The following is a 22291-nucleotide window of genomic DNA, read 5'->3' on the forward strand; positions in this document are numbered from 1 at the left end:
GGAGTGCATCAATTTACCTGCTCCAGCAGACTCAATTAAGCAAGTCTGCTTTGATGCGCTGGATTTCCAGTGCGTTGGAGCAGGCTTCTTGCATGTATGTAAATGCCCTGGGCTTCTAGCACAGCTGCTCCTTGAAGCACAGGGTAGGAGAAGCTCTGTGGCTCCGTCCCTGCTTCCATTGGAAGAGGATAGTGGCAGCATTTCACAGGTTCCTCCTTCCAGCTCCCACTCCCAGACAGTGGAGGAGATAGAGGATCCAGGCAATGAGGTAGCAGGAGCTGGAAGAAGGAACATGTGCTCCATCTCCGCTATTCCTGACCGAGCTGGGCTCTCTGCATGACTGCTCCATGGAGCACAGGGCAGGACAGCGTCAGAAATCTGAAGCTTCCCTTGCTCCCAGATCAGCCGGACACGGAAGTGGGAGTCAGGAAGAAGGGCAAGTGGTGGGAGTGTTGCCCTGGGGGGTCAGGCCAACTCTCAGGATCTCAATATTGCGCTGGTGGATAGGAGAATGTGACACAAATGCACATATACAAAACGCACACAAATCAATTAGGTGCATACACACACACACACTACCAGCTCAGGCACATACACATCCAAACCAGCCTAGACACATGCATACTTATCACTAATTCAAGCACATATACTATACACCCGAAAAGTTAGACACAGATCACTAATTCGTATATCATGCACACAATGCCATATACATATGTGTGTGTATACACACACACACACACACACATATATATATACACATAGACATACACATACACACACACACACACAAGCAACTCAGATACACACATGTTCAAAATAACCAGTCTAGGTTCATGCACACCTATCACCAGTTTAAGCCTATACACACTACACACACCACATTTAGACAGAATCAGTTACCAGTTACCAACACCTTCACATCCAATACGTGTGGATTACTAATTCATATACCATACACATACACAATGATATCTATATCTGTGTATATATATGTGTATTCACTAATTCACACACATACCCCCCACCTACACATACACACAGGTGAGTTCCTAAGTTGGGTGTTGTGATATGTATGTATGCATGTGCTTGGTATACTTGGGATACCTGGGGAAAGGTTAAGGTAAGAAAGTAGAAGTGTAAGGAGTTAAAGTTGCCAGGACCGGGATTAAAACCAGTAGACTGCAGGGGCCTAGGCTGAAGAACTGAGGCTCGGGGTAACTTTAGGTTAATTGATCTTAATTGATTAAAAAATAATGCCCGAAGCCTGCAGAGCAGGGAAGCATGCTGGCACAGAGTCTGGGACTGGAGCCAGAGCTACGGGACAGCTGAAAAGGTAGGTGCTGGAGAGGGAAAGTGGGACTAAGGGAAAGTGTGGGTGTTAAAGAGGGGCTCTGGGTGTGGGGGAGCCAGAGGATGGCTCTGGAGCAGCTAGAGAAGTTGCAAGGAGGGGCAGTAGGTGCTGGAAGCTGGAGAAAGGCTCCAGCTGCTGGAGAAAACTGCAGGAGCTGGGAAGCTGCGCGGGGGAGGGGAGCCTAAAAACAGAGAGACAGACAGCAGCAAATCACAGAAAAAGCAGCAGGAGAGACTGAAAGGCGGCAGGGGCAGCAGGAAAGCAGGGAAGGGAAGCAGAAAGTCACAGGGAAAAGGCAGTAGGAGCGTGGGAAGCAGGGGGACAGCAGAAAATCACAGGAAAAGCGGCAGAAGAGACTAAGAGGCAGCAGGGGCAGCAGGAAAGCAGAGAAAGGCAGCAGAAAGTCACAGAGAAAAGGCAGTAGGAATTGAGAGGAGATGGGGAAACTAGTGGAGAGGGGTGGCGGCTGGAATTGAGAGAGAGAGAGGGGGGGAGAGGGAGAGAATGGGGCTGGAATTTAAGATAAAGAAGGGACTGGGATTCAGTAAAACATGACCCAACTTGGGGTTGCAAATGAGTGGTTTTATTGAACAGGGGAGATGGTGACACAATGCCACATTCATTACCTTGCACCCACCCACCCACATTAGCAGCAGGAGTTAGAGGCTTGTTGCAGGGGCTGAAGTCCACTGAAGTCCAGGAGGAGACAGAGAGAGACAGAGAGAAAGAGAGTCCAAATTGTAGGAGGAGGTGTGCAGGTAATATCTACCTATCCAGACTGCAAGGGGTCCTTGTCCAGTAGGTGTTGTCCAGAGGGTGGTTGCCAGCAGGACCTCTGGGTGGATAGGTGGAGTGGTGTGGTGCTGGTCCAGATGGAAATGGCATTCCCACTGGGTCTGTCTTCACTGCCCCTTTTCCTTTTTATAGGGGCAGAGCTTGTGTGACCCTAGTGACAGGAGACATGCCCAGGCAAGGGTCAGCCCCTGGTGTACTGAGCATGTGTGCTCCATGCAGGAATGTGCAGTTTCTGGTGACTGTAATGGTGAAGGTTGCTGGTTTTGCAGGGTCCTTTGTCTTTCAAATGCTGGTCTTGTCTCTGTTCCTGGGTGAGGTCCGTGGTTCCTGGGTGAATCAATGCAAGCTGATAGCCCAGTCATTGCAGGCCATTCAGTAGAGGCCTGCTACCATTGTATTTCAATCATTCCCAATCACACTCATGCATCGGGGAACCGATTTACATGGGAGGGGTACGTGGTTCATACAGTTGCAACATGGGATGCCCAGGCAGAGGACAGAAGATGGAGACTTGACATATAAAATGGAAACTTGACATGACTTTGGTTCACTTACAAACACAGGCCTAAACCATACACTATCCATATGAAACAATAAAAATCAGTACAAAAATGATAATAATACAATATACAACAGTAAAAAATCAATACAAACATAATAATAATACAATGTACAACAGTGGATATCCAAAATTCAAAACTTGCTACCAAAATAAAAATGTTTAAAACTTATCCTACATCTTAGCTTATTTATACTTCTCTATAGTGAAAATAGAGGGAGAGAAAAAGTCAGAAATGATTGGGGAAGGGGAGGAGGAATGCATTTTAAAATAAATAAAAAAAACCAGGGGTTTTTGCTACAGGAGGGCAGGCACAGTGGGGATAAGTGTGTCATGGGAGGGGAGGGGGAGGAGTGGGCACTAGGGGGCACAGGCACAAGGGAGTGCAAGGTGTGTGTGGTGGGGGGGAGGGCAAAGAGCAAGGGTCACGCTACCTGCTTTCTCTGATATTTGCTCCCTCCCACTTGCTCTCCCCCTGCTGCTGCTTTCCCACCATGGACCATGGTGGTGATGTGGAGGATTAATTCAATACAGCAGACAGCCCTCCAATAATTAGATTCTAGACATGGAAAATTATAACACATCCAAATCATCTTGGTAAATACAGTAATTTGAATCTACATTTTCTGGTGAAATGAGTTATTTGAGTAATTTTTTCTACCCCTTCTCTACTTCAAAATCTAATACTCTTTTAACATCTTCCATGGAGGGCATTTTCTATGTTCAAATATTATACTTGAGACAAAACCTTTTACATTTTTATTTACCAGGTTTGATAAGTTCGCTCAGGTAACTTTGACTGTATGTCTACCTTCTCCGCATCAGAGCTTCAATTATAACAGGGGACCTGAAGTAAAGGGGGAGAGCTGTGGACAAAGTATATGCTTCTGCAAAGAGAGAAGTTGTGAAAGTGTTGCTGTTAAATTTTAGGAATGTAGGAACTGCTGTAATGGATCAAGGCAGTGATCAGTTTAGTCGGGTATCCTTTTTTGAATGTTTCCAGTACCGGCTTCTTGAAACTGCATGAAGACTAATGTTCCTACTGCTCTAAATTCAAGTAGTTTGTGATTCTTTTTAATCTTACCTTTTCATCTAGTTCTTTCCAACCAGCAAGCAGTAAATTTAGGATGACTTACTTTTGAAAAGATAGAGGCTTAAATCAATCATAATGTTGCCAGCATTCGAAAGGAGCCTCGGCTAAGCAACACTACAGGCTTCTTCTGGATATTCCAAAATGACTCCCAAATGTCAAAGCTAGAAATCTCTGGACAAGTGACTTAATCTGAGAGCTGTGCACCATAACCAATTTACTTGTTTGCCACCACTGCCAGATGCTAATTTTTACTCTTATTACAATGTATTTTGTTGCTTCCCTTTTTGAACATACTGCTGTGCCTTTGACTGAAATTTCCATTAGCTGTTGCTTTTAAAATATTTTTATAAACAAGCATCTTTATTTGTGCTTACCAAGATCCCCCCCGCCCACTTTAATTAAACCTTGTTTTCCATGCATAATTCAGGGATGTGCAAGTCTACTGTCTGTGACATCAGAATTCATCACAAGGGAAGTAATAATTCTATTTTAGAACAAGTTAAGTAGATACAGTAGGCAATTCATACTAGTATGTGATCCTTATATCCCAAAACAATGGAACCTGCTTAGTCCAGTGTATATTAAGGACATTTACATAAGTGTAATTACATTGGTTTACAGGAGTAGTTAGTCAGAAGTCAGGCAAAGGCAGGGTAGAGATGTGCTTTATAGACTATAGAATTAGAGATGCATAAGATTTCATGAGCACGAGCTCACTTTGTCAGATGCTCTTGCTCATTAAATTTTGTGTATTTCTGAATCAGTTCGTTTATAAGGTTCACCCTTCTCCAGCCTTCTACATTGGTTTAATCACACTTGTACAAACCTCCAACTTTAAATATGCTGCACCTATACAAAGTGAAACTTCTATAGGATTAATATCAGAGAAAGTGAAAAAGGTGCTACTGTATTGATGTAGCTTGGTACAAATTATGCGTTCTACACATAGTTACAGGGAGGTTTTGAATATGGAAAGTCATTTTTAGTACAGGAAGATAGAGGAGTGATGAGCTACTAGTTGTAGAGTGACACAGGACAAATGACTTGGATATTGATGTTGTTGTCTTGATATTGTTAAAGTGTAGTCCAGATCTTCCTGCCATATGTACACATTTACAAGGTTATTTTTTAAAAATAATTTACTTTTCTGTGTTTCCAAGGAAAGAGATTATGTAAGTTAGAGATCTACTGGGTAAGTTCAAGCTTTTTGGAAGTGAGGGAATTGTGTTGACCATTTTCAAGACACTATCATCCTCATCTATAATATTATGCAGGAACAATGATGGAACAAATTCCCATTGTTTCAGAATAATCTTTTGAACATGGGAACATAAATTATTAATATTCAATGTCTTCCTGCAAATGATATCGGTATCTAGTAAGATTCTAATACTGCATCACATGATATAATGTGAGAAAAAAACTTACAAAACTAAAGACAGTAAAGCCTTGAATATTCTAACTTAATTTATGGGAAGTTCCCTGCTTAGGACAAATTATTTTTTTATATCTTTAATTTTTCATTAAATGTACTTAAAGACCATTCTGAATGAGGTTACTTAGTCCCATCTAGCAAACTCCTTTTTGCGGCCTTGATCTTGACAAGAATAAACTGTTTTGATTTAAGTTTCTCGTATGTACCTGAACACGTAATGTCCGCTTGATATATCTACTCTTCTGATGTGACATGGAAAAGTTGAAAAATACACCTGCTCAGGCCATAGAAACAGCATTTATTAAAGCCAATTGAAAATTTTCAGGGGGAATGGATTGTGATATGAAGGCCTTAAGATATTTGTAATTCTGTTCAGCCTGCCTCCTTGTTCCCAGCCTACCTGATATTGTGACCAACCATGAGTCTATGTGGAATTCTTGGTTGTTTTCTCTCATTTTGGTTCCCCAGGCTGCCCATTGTCAGGGCTATCTACATCTACAGCAGCCTGCTTGGCAGACTGCCTGCCTCCCTATGAGCCTGTTTGGTTTGTTCACAGCCCAGGCTGCCATGGAGAGGAAATTCTCTGGGTTGCCATATTCCCCAACTAGCCAAAACCTTGCCCAGGGAGCCATCTGATCAGCTCTATGCTGACCAGTTGTTTTGGTACCTGGTCAGCTAGCTGACCAGCCATTCAGTCTCTAATTATATGAGGATCCTGGGAGATGGGTTTCCTGGGAACATAGTGTATTTTCTCATATACTATATGTACGTATTATCCCTCAGAAAAGCTGCTGGAAATTAGAGTGTGCATTATATTTGAGAAATAGGGTAGGAACAGGTTGGCCACTTACATGTGAAACAAAAAGTAATATATGCAGTGACACATGCGGAGCAGAACAGTGAGAAGGCTCAGCTTCCTAGTTGGTATTACTTGGTTACTTACTACAAGGAAAGATTTTTTTTTTCCATCCTGCTTTTCAAAAGGAAGATGCGTATTATCCTCTGGGAGTATGTTGTATGTTAGAAAATATAGCATATGTTTAGAATATTCAGTCTCATGAAAACTTTTGGGAGGGATCGAGGGAGGCATATATGTTTTTGTTGGGGATGAAAAATATTTTTACTAATGTCAAGAATTTTCACAGAATGGAAATTTCCATTTTCAAATCTTACCTCTCACCAGGCCAAGCACTGGTGTGCTGACCAACATACCCATACTGGGATCATTAGCTCTTTCCTCCTAGTTTCCAACATTCATGGTATTGGATTTACTTCTGATACTATATTTTACAGATTGAAACAGGGGAAGTAGCTCCTCATAGAGATTATTCTCTAGCAACATGAAGATGGCTCTTAGCTGTTAGGGGTAGCTGCTAGGAAACTTAGATGGGCGTTCTTATATCAGCGGTTCTCTGCCTTCTAGATTTAAGGCAGACAAGGTTCTTTGGGTGAATCTGATATCTTTTATTAGACCAACATTATGGCACTTCTCCATAACTTGTGTGAATCAAATGGCATCCCATTTAAAAAACTAATTTATAGATTATAGTTCTTACCTCCTTCCAGAGTGGCGTGGCAGTGGGGATGATGGTTAGGCAGAGACTATCCTGAGTCTTATCTTCTAAATTTATCTGCTTATCTCCTAACACTTCACTTATCGCCTCATACCACATAGCACCTTTCAAATGATCTGGCAGCACCCCAAGATGCCTTGCCACCTCAAGAAGCACTGCTCTATATTATCCTAATCCTGAGAGATTTTGAGGGTACTCGGACATGTCTTCACATACTTTTTTTTGGCCTTCCTTTGCATCTTTACCTTACTCTATTCTTCTCTCCATTTATTTATTCCTGCCCATCGTTGTTGTTCTGTTTTTCCTGCCAGACTTCCTTCCCTCACCGTTTTCTTATATACTTCTACTCCTGTTGTCTTTATGTCTATTTTTCACTCCTGGTGAAAGTCATTCTTGCTTGCAAAATGGTCACCTTGAATTTGTCCTTAAAATATGCATCTTCTATGAAGAGTTCTACAATTCTCATTTCCTGAAAAAAGCTATTTTGAACAATATAAATATCAATAATATTTTGTGGTAGATCCTGCCATATTGGTATATTATTTTAATAGAATTACTATTTATATACAAATCAGTACTTTGATTAGAGATTATTTTAATATATTTTGTGATAGTTAAGTGTCAGTGGCTAGATGTGTGTGTGTGTGTGTGTGTGTGTATGTAAGTATGTATGTATATATTTGTTTTTTTCTGTTTCACCTAGAAAAGAACAATCCTGTGTCACCTCTTTATCATTTTTGAGCTATATTGAAATTTCCAGTCTGCCATTCTTCACTTCCCCCTGAGTGTGGCATCAGTAGCATTTCTGAAAAAAAAAAGCACTTCAGCTATACTCATTTGTTTAACTTCTTACTGTTAAAACATAGTCTGCAGGGCTTCCATTTTAATTCTGCCTGTATCATTCATTTTGATATAGACAGATGATGGTGGCTTCTTTCCAAATACTGTCAATACCCTGTCTTCCTAGAACGGGATGTCTTTTTCTGCTCTGGCATCTGGTAGATAGCTAATCTAGTGTGAGTTATAACCAGGCACTATGCTTATCAATGTCACAAGCCTATCCTTGGAGTACTCCCAAAGCCCTGAGTATCTTTCTACTGCCCCTCTGCTTGTCCCAAAGAATAGACAAATAACTTTTTATCCTTGTAAGCCTCCCATGCCCTTACACTGCTGCAGCAGGGGAACCTGTGCCAGTTCTAGGTGGCTTCCCTTTGGGTTATGAAGTAAATTTTAAGTCCCCCTTTCCATTAAATGGGCCAGCCTGAAATATCATTTACCCTGAGACCACTCCTTATCACAGGCAGTCAGTAAGGAGACAAAACAACAAAAGGATTTATTATGTAAAATAGAAGACTTAAAGAAGAAAAACTTGGGTGCCCATTCCATTAGTGGCCCCTTCTGTCTGCAACTGGAAGCGCCAGTTGTCCTTGTCCCAGAACACAGTGGCAAGAGATACAATGGCAGTTTTGCATACTATGTTTTTCTTAAGTATGCATGCCTTAGTTTCTTTGACTAAACCATGTCCAACATCATAAAACATATACAGCCAGCATAACATAATCTATGCAGTGATAAAAGCAACATAAATGGATACTGCATAACATTGGCTTTTTAGCGAGATGACACATCGTACAACAAACACAAGAAAGTCTGCATGATGCCCCATGAGCTCCCCAAGGTTTGGTGGAATTTGTGACAATCAGTATTAAAAGCAATATCAATATTACTTTACCTACAACTAGCATTTCCCACTTTCAGTTTTCTTTTCCACCACTGTGACACACACCTTTGTCTTGAAATTATGTTTCATTATTCTTTCTACTGTGTGAACTTTGTAATTTTGGAGAGTCCTTTGAGGAATTTATATGGGTCATATATATCAATTTATATGATAGCCTACCTTTTTTTTTTTTTCTGCTATAGTATTCCACCTATCACTTTCTTCTGTTCTTCTCACTCGAAATCTGCCTGGTTCTTTCTAGTTACCTTACAGAATTCTTTATCAGTTAATGTTTCATTTTCTGAAGTACTACAAAGTGGAACAAATTGGATTTCAAGATCAGAACTGAAAGTCTGATATAACTGAAGCGAATGGTCAACTCCAGCTGATTTAATTTCAGCAGCCTCCTGTGTGTACTTACACTGCTTCAGGTCACATCAACTTGGAAACACTATTTGACTCCCAAATAAAATTGCCAATATTTTCCTACTTACAGAACCAAATTAATCTCTGTTGTGGGGGCATCTACATTAGATGCTTACTGCAGAGTTGCCTAAATAGCTCTTCAGTAAAGCATCACGGTCTACACATGCAGATCTATTAGGCCAGAGTAAAGGAATTAACTCTGCTGTAGGTGAGTACTGCCTAACACAAGTAGTATCCTTTGGCAGAGTTATTTATTCTGCCATAACACACGTGCAGATGGTGGCTGGCTGGGGCTTGAGGGTACACAGGTGACTGTCTACAATACACAGGGGGCTACCTGCCAGCTAGCCCTAAACTGTATTACCCTCATGCCCCAAACAACCCCTCTGAAGCACATTAAGCCAGGAGGGAGCAGCTCCAAGCTGGCAGGTTGAGCCCCTGGACTCCTGGCAGCTGGGGCTGTGCTGCTCCAGCTCAACAAACTGGAGTCTCAGGCACACGTGTAAATGCTACATCCAGGAGCAATAAACTCTGGTATGAAATGCACCAGAGTTTATTGCATGATGCTGATTTCACATGTAGATACATCCTGTTATGTTAGGTTTATTTTGTTTTAGTTTTATTGTGGTAGTGCCTAGAGAACTCCCAGGTTGGAGTGACAACATGCTATATTATGTATTATCATTTAAGACAATGGGCTTCTAGGTAGGAGGGCTTTTGTTCTATGGCTTTCTGGGTGGCAAAAAAGCTGGAAAGAGGTATGCCAACTAAAAGAAATGGAAAATTTAGCAAACTTGCTTGGCATGTTCCTTGATTATGCAATCAACACCAGCTATAGTCTGATTGAATCAAAGTATTTAGAATCTGATGCATATAGTACAAACATTCACTGTCACAAAGATTGTTAAGTTTTTAATATAGCACCATAACTTCTCTTTTGGTATTTAAAAAAAATCTTCAGAATCTTTTTCCCCCCAAATTTTAGAAATACAGTAAAAAATAAAGGGCACAGACAAGATCCAATAAACCAAAAAAGAAAACAAAACACGTTATCCCTTTTGGACGGTTCATGTAGGATTCTAAGCAGTGCTGGGTGAATCTTTTTTTTTTTTTAGCTATTAATCTGCTGAAGGACACAGTTTTGTGTCAGCCAGAACTATATGCAAGTTTATAAATGTTTTTTAAGAATAACATTAAAACAATATATAAATATATTAGAGGTGCACCGATAGCGATTTTGGGGGCTGATACCGATAGCCGATTTTTAAGGAGGCATATTGACCGATACCAATCCAATTTATGATACACAGCCTGGCAGCTTGAAGAACTGCATCTGGATGGTAAGTCTGTTGTGGAAGGGGAGGAGGAAGGGAAGGAGCGTGGGGGGGCAGATCAAGGCCCCTGCAGTGAGGGGGGGAATGGGGCTGAGGCAGGGGCTGGGCCAGGTGCAGTCCAACCAGGACAGGGTGGGGTGGGATGCTGGACAGAGCTTCAGCTTGTTGTGGGGGGGCTTCTGCCCTCCGTGAGCCCCAGGAAGGCACAGGAGGGGGGGTGTGCCCCCAGATCTGTGCGGGGTATGGGTGAGCTGCAGCTGCAGGCTGGGGCCAGGTCTGAGCTGGGCTTTTAACCAGCAAGGGCTGTGCTGGGCTGTGCTTGGGGTAGGCAGTGGCAGCGCTGGGAAGGGGGATTCAGGGGGGGATCTGCAGCCACCTCAAAATTCGCTGTAGCCTCCCACAACCCCCCGCTCCCAGCGCCTCTGCCACGTGCCCTGAGCCCAACCCCCCCACATTCCGGGAAGAGCCCAGCACAGCTGCAGCCTCAGCCCACCCTGCCTGTGCCCCACACATCTGGGGGCACATCCCGGGGTGTGCACAGCAGTGGGAATTGCCCCCCCCCATTCCTCCCAAATGAATCGCAGCTCTGTCCCACACCCTGCCCTCCCTTGGCTGGGCAGTGCCTGCCCCAGCCCCTGCTCCAGCCCCAGCCCAACTCCCTCCCTCACCACAAGGGCCTTGATCTGCTCCCCACACCCTTTCCTTCTTCCCTTCTCTTCCAACACAGAATTACCAGCTGCATGCAGCTCTCCAAGCTTTGCTCCTCGCTGCCTACATGCTGCGCTGCGACTGCGTGCATGCACTGGCATTTATTGGCCAAATTATCGTTCACATCAGACCGATTTCTGATATAGTCAATTTTCCTTATATCGGTGCTGATCTGCTGTCGGACTGATGTATCAGTGCACATCTAAAATATACCAATGAATAGTTTGGATGTTTTTAAAAAAATGAAGTGATTCCGTTTTTGATAGCCTGGATTTAGAAGGGAACTTAGAGTTTGACGTGCATAACAGTAAAGACAAGGGGGACCATTCCCACAAGTACTTTGTAGGTTAGTGACTGAGGAATTGCAACCCATATTAGATAGAGACCCTATTCTTAAAAAGATCTTCCCAGAGCCACCCATCCTAGCCTTCAAACAAGCACCGAACCTCGCCAACCTCATCACCAGAAGCAAACTTCCTCAAGCCCAGAACACACCAAAAGGATCCAGACCATGCCAGAACAAGAAATGCAAAACCTGCCAACACATCTCCACCACCCCCACTATTACTACCCTCCACAACAGAGCCATCAGCATCCCAGGATCTTACAGCTGCACCTCCAGAAATGTAGTATACCTCATCCAATGCACCAAATGCCCTGATGAAAGATTTGTAGGAGAGACCAAACAACAACTGCGCACTAGAATGAACGCACACCGGAAATCCATCAAAGACAGAAATACCCAATTACTGGTGGGGGCACATTTCTCACAGGATGGCCACTCTCTCTCCAATCTCTCAGTCCTGATCCTCAAGGGAAACTTACACAACACTTCCCAGAGACGAGCCTATGAGCTCCATTTCATCAACCTGCTGGATACTAGAGATCAGTGACTAAACATAGACATTGGATTTTTGATACATTATAATCTGCCTGGCAACTGACTCCCCAGCCCAGCCCAGCCCCTGGCTTCTTTACTTTTCATTCCATCCAGGAAGAGCACACACCAACTGCTGCAGCATCCTTAGCCTGACAAAGGGTTTTTGAACCCGAAAGCTTGCTTAATAACTATTCTCCAACCATTTGGGTTGGTCTAATAAAAGATATCAAATTAATTTGGGCCTTCCACCTTTTAGGCAAGTGCTTTAGCCCCTAGGCTCTTACTCCTGCTTCTCCATTTTCTGAACAGCACCTAAATCTGTTACTAATTCTAACAATTCACTTAGGATCTAATGTTTTCCACTCTAACCAAAATGTATTTTCTCAATTTGCTAGAAATGCCAGGAAAAATAACTTTTGGTTGAATAAAAGTGTAGGCTTTCAGTTTATCCATCCTGCTGGAAAATCAGTTATTCACATAACCCTTATACTGAGAACCCTTATTCTTTTCTCAGTTGGGAATTATCCAGGTCCAGGTCTGGACCTGCATAAATGCAATCCATGTTTGGAACTGGTCAGCAAAGCTTCTGGGTAGATCCCAGAGTAAGAGGGTTTCTTTTTCCCCCTCCAAACTGGAGATTGTGCGCATGACTGACTATCCTCAACATACTTTTGAATCTTTCACAAGCATTTATTTTTAATTTTTACTTTTGATACAGTAGAAATACTACATTAAAATGGTTGTTCCAGAAAAGACAGCATAATTTGGATGTCTTTACTTGCAATAATTTTAAAAAAATCAGAACTTTAAAAGAAATGGTATCAATGCCCACATTCTGAGAGAGTTTTTTACTGCACACTTTTAGGACCCCAGATCAAGGTTGCAAGAGCTTTTGTACTTTTATGTCCTGCAGCCAACAAGATAAGAGATGTAACTAGGGATCAAAAATTAAGGTAATCATAAAAATAAAAAAGACAAATTAGGGCAGGAGGACTTAAGAAGCAGTTCACAGAGGCCTTCTTTTTTATCTAATATCAAGGACTGGATGTGTAATCTGAACACCCACTATTAAAACCTACTATTAATTTTCATAACTGCATGTTTCAATAAAAAAAAGCACAACTCTGCCCATAATCACCTCCCAAGCTGTAGCCTTATTCAGCACAACAGTTTTGCACATTACCAAGATAAATCCATTCTCTTAAAAAGACTGAGATGTAAGACTAAAATAAAATTTACTTCAAAGCTTTTTAAAAACATTTACAGCTTTTTATATTGCCCACATTGTGTTTTCTTGTATGTACCAATTATATATAGCAGCAGAAGCTCTGTCACTTCAAGGCAAAATACCTTATTTAAGCTGAACTACAAAAATAGATAAGTTTCAAATACTCAAAAAGATTTACATTGGGAGCAAAGCTACTATTTTTTAAACTTTCTCTACAAAATATTTTCTGTTGTAACACTGTTAGTAATGAGGTGGAGACACTCAGACCACTGCATCAACAGATGCTACCTTACTGAGAATGACATTAAAACAAATCTGTCTTTTCTCGAGAACACACAAAAGTACAAATATAAATTGTATTTCAACGTTACTCAGTAAAAGACATTAAATTTTTAAAGCAAATCATTGAAGCTATTACCAGTAGAAATGCTCTAAAATTTATAGGATGATCAAGTGGCTTGGTTTAACAGTTGTTACATCAGTTAAAAATAGTGTGTCTTGGTTTGAAAATAGATGGTGATTGGTTAAAATAGAATGCTTTTCTACTGAACAAAATGCATGGGGTATAGTTTAAAAAATATGGCATTGAAAACCTGGTGACAAAAGAACTGTACATTAGAATTAGTATGCTCTCAGTATTTGAACTTAAAATTTTATTATGCTAGTGAATGAAAAATTCCCATAAAATTCATGGTGTTCTATTTGATTTTTATCTCAACCCTTTTCCTGTTAGTGACCCTTTTCACACATGGGGTGGGTATGCTTGAGAAAGCCAAAGATAAAATCCTGGAAGTGCCAGGCATTGAATATTATATATTATGCTGAATTGCAGACCTGGCATTTAAAGACATTACTCTGAAATAAAGTGTCTGGAGAACGGTTGTAAGCTTCCAAAGTTTTATGAACGTTCCAAATTAAGATTGTAACTTAACTTCAAATGGAAATTAGAAGAAATACAGAGGCTGAGTAAGAGCAGTTAAATAAGAAGAGCTGATCCAGCATGGGGGGGACCTGAACGCTAGTCAGCAATGAAGTATTTTTCACTATACCAGCATGTTTTTGTTGCAAAATTAGGGAATGATTTTATTTCATTAGGATCAGCCTTCTGTTTTGTTTCTGCTAAAATGCATTTATTTGTAAGTGGTGATAAATTAGCCATAACATTTTGCTCTGTAGTCTGAAAATAAATTTGGTCAGCAAATATTCATTCACTTCAAGGATCTGTACTCCTAGATCTGTCTGGTATTGCACATAGACACGCATCAAAGCAAACATTAGTGGGGAATTCAGGGGGAATTGTTTGTCTCTCTTAACTTCTCTGAAATGTCACATATGGACTGTTTCACGGATCTCTATGGCCTCGTTACCAGGGCAATATTTGACAGGCATTAGGCTTATGCACTTGTGGGCATGGCAAAGATTTCTATGCACAGTTGCCTGTGCAGTTTATTCTGAGCTTTAATGGAAATATGTTTACCTATGGACCTAGTTTGAGTTGAAATATTATTTACTCTTTTGCTGGATATATGTATACCTGTTCAAATATCTGTTGTGTGTGCTTGCTGTTGTTGATTTGAATTTTGCTCAGTGGACTCTTATCAAAGATTTCAATTCGTGAGTCTTGAAAGCAAGTGATAACTCTGGATTTAATTTGCCAAACTAACAAAGTATTAATATCTTCAAATTACTATTGATAGGAATTGCTCATTTAAATCCCTTAGCTGCCTTTGAATGTCAAATAGTTTACTAATACATTTTGCTCACTGATACTATGGAATTTACAAATGAGGCAAATGAGTTAATTCTCATGCAATATTATGTGGAAATATTTTTTTTTTTACATTTCTAAATTTCTTTCTTTCTCCAAAACAGCTATAAAAATTTAAATGAAAAAAAATCTTAGTCATGCATATACAGACAATCATAGATATAATGTAAACCCATATAAGGTCAAAGTAAAAGAGAATAAATACCAAATAGGAGCCTTAACTTCAGTAGAATACTCTTTTTGTTTGTAATGCTTTTATGTTGGTTTGTCTTGAAACATCACTTTGACAACCTGAGTAATTTAGTTGTTGACAGCAATACTAATCCTAGTCATACCTTTATGCAACAATAATTTTGTCAATAGGAATGTAAAGTGAGGTAGTTGCAGTTCAATGCAGTTAAAATTTCCCTGGGATTTTAGTGAAAACAAATGTTCAGCTCCCTGTCACTATACATTTTAGCTCATTTTGAAGGGCAGCCTTAATGCTATTGTTGTTTTGGCCCCTGTCAATTATGAACTATGCATACTGTACACATATAGACATAAAGCAAACTCAAGAAATCTGACTTAACTGATCTCCCCAAGTTACTCATGTGTGAATCTGTCATCACAATTTATTATTCCTGGGAACACTATATGTTTCCATTTAATCTGTTCTGACAGAACTGTCTCTGTTCTATAGTCACCCCATGCTATAGATGAGATACTGTTAAGTTTTGGTGGTTGAGGCAGTGTATCCAAATGCAAAATGGCAGAAGTGATAAGCTTATAATGCAGTTTCTGAAAAATGAAAACATCAAATCAAATTATATGTCCACTTGCCTTTTGACAGGCTTTTGGTACATTGGCATCTTTTGAAATCCATAACAGTACATTTTACATTGTCTGTCTTGAAGCATGCTTGAAAACAGACAAGCAAGAATATATTGGCAAGAAACGACATGAATTTGAAATATCCTCCATTCAGTTGATTCATGCACATTTTCAGCTGCTTTAGCTGTTACCACCATGTAGGGCTGGAGACAACCCACTGTGTTTATAGCTCTCAATTACGGTACCTGAAAGCCCTGTACTGAGACATCACGTGGTCATTCCATGCACACTGCCTCCAAAACTAAAAGTAGTTTGTCCTTATTTTTTACACTGGTATGGATGCAGTCCAGTAATGAAGAGGCTGTTCCACATTTGGTACAAAAGTAATGCACAAGGAGCACATGTAGCATGTATTCAGTACATTGCTGCTTAGTGCTATAATTCAGATCTACCCACTATTACCAGCAATATGAGCAACAATGCGGAGGGCACCTTTCTCCTGTTTTTTTCCCTACAATACACAGTATGGTGGGATGGAGTCCTGCTGTTAATTCCTGTGGGGTCCTTTAAATGGCTCTAAGTTCCTGTGGGGGAAAAAAAAACTTTCTGTACACAAGTAAAATCCCTTCATAGCCAATTGAGAACATTGGTACCGTGTTTCTAAGAGAACTTTTATGTAGGAGAAAGAGGATACATGTTGAGGAAATGGAAGGTGTGACTATGATGAGAGAGTTATAGGAAAATGCTTGGGATATATTCAGAGATACTATGTGAAAATATAGCCAGGAAAAACCTGGGGTGACAGAAAGGTAATTTCTAGGAGATGATTAAATGGCAAAAAGAAGTTTCAATATAATAAAGCGCTATAAAAAATAAGCAGAACCTGGAAGTGAAATTGGATGTTCTTCTTTAAAAAGAAGCAGAAAAAGAAAACACAATAGAAATGATGGTGCCCCCCTTTCCCCTTCCATCACTTTGGCTATTATACTAGCCGCTTAGAAATCAGCTTGCAAAGTGTTGTGCATTGATATTGTATTTAACTCCATGCATTTACCAATGCTAGTATTCTCAATTGTTTAAAGGATAGGTGGGATTTGGCAGAGAAAATCCAGTCATGCATACTGACCCAAACTCCATCTCCTTCAGAGGGCATTCAGTATGATGAGAAGTGGCCCTGCTAACAGGTAACTAACAGGTAGCACTTTTTTCCCTATGTCATTTTGGTGTAGATCACCAGAATATGAATGTGCCCTTGCTGGATTCAGTGAGGGTTTTTATCTGAATCAACACTAAGGAATAACTGAGGGCAAGACCATATACTTTTTACGTAAGCAAAACTTCCATTGTTTCATTGGGAGTTTTGTCTGAGATGAGGACTGGTTGACTTGCGTTGCAATAAGGACTTCAGTATTTGCTTCCTAGAGCAGAGAACATATACAAATGTCTCAGCACCCATAACCAGGGATTCCAAATTGCCCACAACATTCATAGATTCATAGATTCTAGGGTCAGAAGGGATCTCATAGGGCCATCTAGTCCAACCCCTGCCAATGGCAGGCAAGAAAAGGGTCACCAAACCTGGGGTCATGTGAACCCACCCAGGTGCCTGTCCAGTCTCCTCTTGAAGACCCCCAAGGATGGGGTGAGCACCATCTCCCTTGGAAGCCCATTCCAGATCCTAGCAACCTTGACTGTGAAGAATTTTTTTCTAATGTCCAGTCTAAACCTTCTCTCCAGCAGCTTATGGCCATTGTTCCTTGTCATTCCAGGGGGTGTCCTGGTAAACAGATTGTCACCTACCTCATGTTGCTCTCCCCTTATGAATTTGTACGCTGCCACAAGGTCCCCTCTCAGCCTTCTCTTGGAGAGGCTGAAGAAGTTAAGGTCCCTTAGCCTTTCCTTGTAGGGCCTTTCCTGAAGGCCTCTAATCAGATGAGTGGCTCTTCTTTGGACCCGCTTCAGGTTGTCCACATCCCGCTTGAACTGTGGTGTCCAGAACTGGACACAGTATTCCAGCTGTGGCCTGACCAGTGCTGCATAGAGAGGGAGAATCACCTCCCTGGACCTGTTTGTGAAGCACCTGCGGATGCACGACAAGGTGCGATTGCCTCTGCTGACTACTTCATCACATTGACAACTCGTGTTCATCCTGGAGTCAGCAGTGACTCCAAGATCTCTTTCTGCCTCAGTGGTGCTGAGAAGGTTGCCCCCCAGCCTAAAGGTATGATTCATAGATTCATAGATGTTAGGGTTGGAAGGGACCTCAATAGATCATCGAGTCCGACCCCCTGCATAGGCAGGAAAGAGTGCTGGGTCTAGATGACCCCAGCTAGATGCCTATCTAACCTCCTCTTGAAGACCCCCAGGGTAGGGGAGAGCACCACCTCCCTTGGGAGCCCGTTCCAGACCTTGGCCACTCGAACTGTGAAGAAGTTCTTCCTAATGTCCAATCTAAATCTGCTCTCTGCTAGCTTGTGGCCATTATTTCTTGTAACCCCCGGGGGTGCCTTGGTGAATAAAACCTCACCAATTCCCTTCTGTGTCCCCGTGATGAACTTATAGGCAGCCACAAGGTCGCCTCTCAGCCTTCTCTTGCGGAGGCTGAAAAGGTCCAGTTTCTCTAGTCTCTCCTCGTAGGGCTTGGTCTGCAGGCCCTTGACCATACGAGTGGTCCTTCTCTGGACCCTCTCCAGGATATCCGCATCCCTCTTGAAGTGCAGCGCCCAGAATAGCACGCAGTACTCCAACTGTGATCTGACCAGCGCCCGATAGAGGGGGAGTATCACCTCTTTGGATCTATTCGTCATGCATCTGCTGATGCACGATAAAGTGCCATTGGCTTTTCTGATGGCTTCGTCACACTGCCGGCTCATGTTCAGCTTGGAGTCCACTAGGACTCCAAGATCCCTTTCCTCTTCCGTGCCACCCAGCAGGTCATTCCCTAGGCTGTAGGTATGCTGGACATTTTTCCTCTCTAGGTGCAGCACTTTGCATTTCTCCTTGTTGAACTGCATTCTGTTGTTTTCTGCCCACTTGTCCAACCTGTCCAGGTCTGCTTGCAGCTGTTCCCTGCCCTCCGGTGTGTCCACTTCTCCATAGCTTTGTGTCATCTGCAAACTTGGACAGAGTACATTTCACTCCCTTGTCCAAGTCGCTGATGAAGACATTAAAGAGTATTGGTCCAAGGACCGAGCCCTGCGGGACCCCACTGCCCACACCCTTCCAGGTCGAAACCGACCCATCCACCACAACTCTCTGGGTGCGACCCTCTAGCCAATTTGCCACCCACCGGACTGTGTAGTCATCCAAGTCACAGCCTCTTAACTTGTTCACCAGTATGGTGTGGGATACCATATCGAAGGCCTTCCTGACGTCTAAGTATACGACATCCACCCCTCCTCCTGTGTCCAGGCGTTTCGTAACCTTGTCATAAAAAGAGACTAGATTAGTCAGGCACGACCTGCCTGCTACAAACCCGTGCTGGTTTCTCCTCAGCATAATTTGTCCTGCTGGGCTCTCGCAAATGTGAGCCTTGATAATTTTTTCAAAGATTTTGCCAAGGATGGAGGTGAGACTGACTGGCCTATAGTTGCCCGGGTCCTCCTTCCACCCCTTCTTGAAGATGGGGACCACATGGGCCCTTTTCCAGGCCTCCGGGACTTGGCCCATGCGCCACGAGCGTTCAAATATTCCTGCCAGTGGCTCTGCAATGATGTCGGCCAGTGCCTTCAGCACCCTCGGATGGAGCTTATCCGGGCCTGCCGACTTAAAGGCATCCAGTTCTTCCAAGAGACTCTGCACCATCTCAGGGTCTACGTGTGGAAGTCTGGCACCTTGCTGCTGCCTCTCTACAACCCCAGTGAGAGACTTGTCGTGCCCCTCGCTTAGGAACACTGAGGCAAAGAACTTGTTGAGGAGTTCAGCCTTGTCCCCCGTGTCTGTCACCAATTATTTCTGCCCATTTAGCAGGGGTCCTATTCCTCCCTGGGCCTTCCTTTTACTCCCTATATATCTAAAAAACAATTTCTTGTTGTCCTTTACTTGGGATGCCATCCTCAGCTCCATGGTAGCTTTGGCCCGTCTAACTGCCTCCCTACAAGCGCGAGCAGAGGAGGTATATTCATCTTTAGTGATCTCTCCCTGTTTCCACTTTTTATGTGCTCCCCTTTTGGCCCTTAGGCTGCCCTGGATTTCTCTGGTCAGCCAGGGAAGCCTCCTGGCCCCTTTCCCTCTTTTACCCCGCATGGGGATCATCTTGCTTTGTGCCCGAAGGATTGTTTCCTTAAGGCACAGCCACCCTTCCTGGGCTCCCATCACTTCAAAACTCCTTCTCTGCAGTTCATCCTTCACTAATCACCTGAGTTAATTTAAATCAGCTTTACTAAAGTCTAGCACTTTCACCCTACTAGTTACCTTACCCACTCGACGTCTTATGGTGAATTCTATTATTAGGTGATCACTGTCCCCCAGATGGCTATTGATCTGTAGGTCCCCTACCATGTCATCCCCCATTGCCAGTACCAGATCCAGTATGGCATTCCCCCTAGTGGGACTGTGCACCTCCTGTGTCAGGTGGAGGTCCTGTACACAGGTTAGAAGCCTGCGTGAATGGTGGGACTTTGCCGTCTGCGTCTCCCAGCAGATGTCTGGGTAGTTTAGGTCCCCCATAACTACCGCCTCTTTAGCTTTTATGGTCTCCGAGAGCTGCCTCAGGAGCCCCAAATCTATTTCTTCCCCTTGGTGTGGGGGTCTGTAGCAGACCCCTACCACCAAATCCCTTTCTCCTTGCCCCCCATGTAGCCTAACCCACAATCCTTCTACTTCCTCATCCTTTGATTCCATCTTGATTAGGGTCGATGTATATTGCTTATTGACATAGAGCACAACCCCTCCCCCTTTTTTCCCCACCCTGTCCTGTCTGTACAATCTATAACCCTCAACATGTACTGCCCAGTCGTGGGATGAATCCCACCAGGTTTCCGTTAGCCCTACTAAGTCATAGGTGTTTTGTGCAAGCAGGAGCGCTAGTTCATCCTGCTTGTTCCCCATGTTCCTAGCATTAGTATATAGGCACTTTAGCCCTGCGACTGGTGCCTTTGCTGCCCCCCCGCTCCGAGTCCCTAGGAGTCCCTTATTTCTTACCTTCTCGTTGCTTACCTGTGCTGTGGTGCTGGCTGCCCCATGGCTTGCAGGTTCCCAATGTTCTCCTTCTTCAGGCTGGGCTGTCCTTGTGGGTGCCACATGGTTTGGTGGTCCACAGCTTCCTCTGGCCTCATATTCCTCTCCCCGCGACGAGCCTAGTTTAAAGCCTGCCGGAGGAGATCCACCAACCTAGAAGAAAACACACGCTTACCTTTGGGGGACAGGTGAAGCCCATCCCAACTGAGCATGTCCCTTGTCATAATGTGCGGGTCGTTGTCCAGGAAGCTGAAGCCTGCCTTGAGACATCACTGCCGAAGCCGCCAGTTGGTCTCTCTGATGCAGTTCTCATGCTGTCTTCCGCATTCGTTCACTGGTAGGATGGAAGAGAATACCACCTGTGCACCGAACTCCCTCAGTACGCCGCCCAGAGCACTGTAGTCTGCCATCAGGTGATCGGGGTTTCTCCTGGCCTCATCATTAGTACCCACATGGACTAGGACCATGGGGTAGTAATCGGTGGGCTTGATCCTGGCCTGGATTACTTCCGTCACATCCCAAATCTTTGCTCTGGGCAGGCAGTATACCTCACGTGTTGAGGGGTCCTGGTGACAGATGGGTCCTTCCGTACCTCTCAGGATGGAGTCGCCTATGACGAGCACTCATCGCTTCCTCCTCTGGGTCCGCTTGGATCTCTTGACCTGTTCAGAGCGTGTAGAATGTGGTGATGCTTCCTGCCCAAGGGTGTCCTCCTCCCCTTCCATCTCCTGCAGGGTCGCCAGGGCCTCGTACCTGTTCTCCAGTCGGACTGGAGGAACTGGTACTTGTTCGCTGCGAGCAGCTCCAGTCCTGGATGTGACCATCTGCCACTCTGCTGTGGAGGGCATTCCCTGGGCTGCTTCTTCCTTAGGTGCCTGGTCCTGCAGGGAAAAGAAATAGCCGCCAATTTCATCCTCCGCCTCCCTGATACCCCTCAGCCTGCTAACCTCCTCCCGGAGCTCCCTCACCTGCACCTCCAGAGCCCTAAGACAGGCACCTGCTGGACAGGTGTAGGGGCCCCATCTCTGCCCCCCCGACCCTGCTGGGGATCCCCTGCAGGCCAGGAGGTAGGGGGACATCAATTCCCCCATGGGCTCGGTCTGGGTGGAGGCCTCAGACCAGCTCCGGGTAGGCTTGGCCCCCTGGGCAGAGGCCCTAGCAGCTCTCCTCGTCGACACCATTCTAAGCTGCTGTTTGTAGATCTGTCTGGTGTCTACTCCCTACCCGTACAGGAGTCTCTCTGCTGACCCTTCCTACCCGCCTGCTGGCGCAAACGCCTGCGCAAACGCCAGCGTGCTCTTACACAGCGCGCCTGTTTGCGCGCTCTGTTCGTGCTGCGCGGCTCGGGAGCGCGGCTCCCTACCGGCTCAGCTATATGGGACCTGGGGGGCTTTCCCTCTGGATCTGTCTCAGCTGAGCCGGGTCC

The 22291-nt window shown here is 43.7% G+C and overlaps 1 protein-coding gene across 11 annotated transcripts in view; it reads left to right on the forward strand.

Annotated features, from left to right (window-relative positions):
• Positions 1–22291, forward strand: part of ZNF385D (zinc finger protein 385D) — a 752238-nt gene that overhangs the window by 152958 nt on the left and 576989 nt on the right. The window lies entirely within an intron of this gene.

Source organism: Alligator mississippiensis, chromosome 5 (assembly GCF_030867095.1).
Source record: "Alligator mississippiensis isolate rAllMis1 chromosome 5, rAllMis1, whole genome shotgun sequence".
Taxonomy (NCBI): Eukaryota; Metazoa; Chordata; order Crocodylia; family Alligatoridae; genus Alligator; species Alligator mississippiensis.